Source organism: Triticum aestivum, chromosome 6A (genome assembly GCF_018294505.1).
Source record: "Triticum aestivum cultivar Chinese Spring chromosome 6A, IWGSC CS RefSeq v2.1, whole genome shotgun sequence".
NCBI classification, from domain to species: Eukaryota; Viridiplantae; Streptophyta; class Magnoliopsida; order Poales; family Poaceae; genus Triticum; species Triticum aestivum.
Window position 1 is genome coordinate 90735927 of NC_057809.1, and position 3890 is coordinate 90739816.

Consider the following 3890-nt stretch of genomic DNA (forward strand, 5'->3'; position numbering starts at 1 on the left):
CCCAACTTTCGTTTGAAAAAGCAGCAACATGAAAGCCGCTGTCAAGCTTGGACTGAAGATGAGCCGGCTGTCGTCCTTCAATAAACTCCTCAGAAGCGTCCGAATGAGGTTTACTTCTTTCTGTCTTTAACTCTTTTTAATGGATCCTTCCCCTTGTATTACTTTTAACTCTATTGTATCCTTTCAGGAGGTGTCTCGCTCTTCTGGCGACTCATCGCAGATGCAATTTCCGGCCTTCAAGACTGCCCCTGGGTAATGAAAAATCCTCATATTTTCCGGGTTGTTCAAATTGTATCTTTATACTGATGATCTTGCAACATTTTTCTTAGTGGCCAAGCTAAATCCAAGAAAGCGAAGGTAGCTAAACCGGTGGAAGACCCGCCAGTGCTTGCGTCTGACCCGGCCAGGCCATCTTCTCCATTAACCGACGCTCCAGCAGACCCGCCTGTTGATGTAGAAGCAAATCCTCCTGAGCCGTTGTTTGATGAGACCACTGTGAACCCTTCCGCTACTGGACCATCAAGCTCAGCCAACCTGCCATCACCGTCTGCACAAGACGTTCAGATCATCGGCAGCCGCTTTATTGAATCAGGGAATCCAACCGTGCTGGCTCGGTGTTTTGCAAAACAAGAGGCATTGGAGAGGCAGAAAGTTCGCTTTGACGTTTCCAACTATGACCATCTAAATGCCAATGATATTTTATCTGGCTATCTTAGCCATGTACACTCCAGTCGCGACTCTGAGATTGAAATGGTCAAACAGCTGCAGTTGAAATGCGAGGTACGTTCTTCCGGCTTATCTATATTCCTTAAGCCCCCAAGTCTTTAGATTATGAGAGAACCGGAATGATCTGTAGACTTTAAAATATAGGCCAAGACCTTTACCTTTGAAACTTTTCTTGAATTCAATAGAACAAAGCTTCACCTGTAGTCCCCAAGGGCCGGTTCGTTTTGATCATAAATGAGCCGATACTTTAAATTGTTTGGTACCGTATTCAAAGGACTTAATATTCCGGCTTAACCTTGAGAAACTTGCTGAACTGCATACATTAGCCCCCAAGTGCCAAGTGATGTTACTTTGTAAGGTACTTGGGACTTAAAGTATGTCTTTAGAGTCATAAAATTTTGATTTGGCATACATTAGCCCCCAAGTGTCAAGTGGTTTTTTGTGAAGTACTTGAGACTTGAATCTTGATTTTTGAACTTGAAGCAAAATCTTGACTCATCCGAATGTTTTGCAGAATGCCTTATCTGAATTGAACTCGCAATTGACTGATGCGAAGACCCGGCTAGTGAGTCAGGAGGCAGAAATCAAATCTGCTAATTCTAAACTGTAAATAAGTCTCTTTGAGACGGAAAATTTAAATATCAGCTTCGCTGCCAAGAAGAAAACTTGGGAAGAAGAAAAAACGCTTCTGACCCAACGTGCTGAGAAGGCCGAAACAACCCTTAAAGAGATTTCAACAGAGTTGAACGGTTTAAAGGGTCGGGTGTCTCAAATGGTGGCTGTCATCTTTGGTAAGCCGTTCGACTTTAATTTTGTGTGCTTTTCACTGATCCGGAATATAAGCCGCCAGCTGACTTTGTGTATAAAATATGTGTAGGCCCTTGAAGCAAAAATCTCAGCCAAGACCCTTTGATTAAACTGAAGTCAGTGTATACTTTGGTAGAACAACTATATATTGGCGCACAGCGGGCTCTTTCCACCATCTCTCCTGCCAATCAAGGACCCAACCGGCTCAGCAACATACTGAAGAAACTATCGATCCTGCCTGCCAGGTTTCAAGAAGTGAAACGCTCCTGCGCGCGAGCCGGAGCTTTGACTACCCTGAGCCGCTCCAAGGCTTGGGTGCCAGACCTAGACCCGGCGGATGTGGCCAGAGGATGTCTCGCCATGAAGTAAGATGGTTCTCCTTTTGAGCAGGATGACTTCATGGCTTACGTGCGCGGAGTCCGACCTCAGGCAACTACCCTTGGAGAGGACACAAACATTGACAAATACCAGCCGAGATTTGATGCTGAAAATAATAAGATGGCGACTCCCTCATACAAGGTGACGGATTTGATCCCACCTGTAAGAGAAAACACATTTGCCCTGGAGGTTGACCCGGCAGGCCTGATCGACGATGAAGCAGAATTCGTCGCCGTGAATGGTTTTGACTGGTCAAAACCCAACTTCTAGCCAACAGAGGGCGGTGAACCGCCGAGGGAGGAATAATAACCATCTTCATTTGCTTATAAAAAGTCGTGTAATAGTTTAGTTGTGAAAACACTGAATGCCTTGCTTATGCCAGCGTGCATAAAACACTGTATGTGACTCCGTGTTTCCTGATGGCAATATATGCATTATACTTGATGATCGTTTCTGCAACACTTTAAATCTGTACCCTGTAGAGACAAGAAAATACTGGCATGGCGGCTTAGAATCAAACGGGTTAAAACACCCGGCTTATATCCAATACGCTCATCATAATAGAAAAACAGAAAGCGGATATAAATAAAGGACAAGGGCTGAAACTAACTCTTTAGTTAATGCACTAGGCAATTATATATAAATAATAGCCATACTTGTACCTTTGATCCTTAGACCACCGGCTTGAGTAACCCGGGTAATGAAGCTGATAACTCAATCTTTCTGAGAAGTCAATACCTTTGAATACTTCAGTAATCGTTATACCTTGGTAGCCATGTTGCCAAATAGACAAACCGGCGAAGAGGATCATGCTAATTATTTGCAACAAGAAACTCAAAGGCAAATAACAGTTAACAAGTATGATTTAACCTTATATTTAAAGGTTGGTGGCTTCTGATTCGAATACGACTAGTAAACCGGACCAAAGGGGTTAAGCTAAGGTTCGAATACGACCATATAGCCCCCAGTGGCTGTGGCGTTGCGCCGATCAAGAGGGTACCGACAGCTATGTTCTCTTTGGTCCGAATACGACCTATGTTTGAATAGGAAGCCCCCAAATGACCTTGAGAGGTTTTTAACGACCATGATTCAAATACGATCCAAGTCGGACTCAAAAGGGGTTAAGCTATGATTAGGATATGATCAAGAAGCCCCCTAGTGAGTTTGGCCTTGAGCCGATCAAGAGGGTTACGACAGCTATGTTCTCTTTGGTTCGAATACGACCTATGTTTGAACAGGAAGCCCCCAAGTGACCATGATAATTGCAGCTAGATTCGAATACGATCATAAGCCGGACCAAAAAAGGTTAGACTTGATTCAAATATGATCAGCTCCTTAATAGTCATTTGAGAATAAGAAATAACAAAGATGCATAATCTTTGAAAATAAAAGAGACCGATGGTCTTGCTTTATTACTTATCATGGTATATACAATGCTAAAGTATGTACATGATGAGAGCCGGTAGCTCAGGTGTAGTATGGACGAAGTTGAGCAATGTTCCATGGCCGGCGGGTCTCCTCCTCTGACTTACGTGAATCTTTGTGTTCTCGAACGTCAATGAGGTAATACGACCTGTTGTTTAAGTTCTTGATGACCACAAAGGGTCCTTCCCAAGGTGGGGATATCTTGTGTGCATCTGACAGATCCTGGATGAGCTGGAGCACCAGGTCGCCTTCCTGAAAAGTTCTGGATTTGACCCGGCGGATGTGATAACGGTGCAGGTCCTGTTGATAAATTGCTGATCGAGTCGCTGCTAAATCTCTTTCTTCATCCAACAAGTCAAGTGCATCCTGTCTGGCTTTTTCATTATTAGCTTAAACATAAGCCGCCACACGGGGCGAGTCATGATGGATGTCACTAGGCAACACTGCCTTTGCTCCTTAAACCATGAAGAAAGGTGTGTAACCTGTAGACCTGTTGGGCATGGTGTTGATACTCCACAACACCGAGGGTAATTCCTCTACCCAGCAACCCGGCA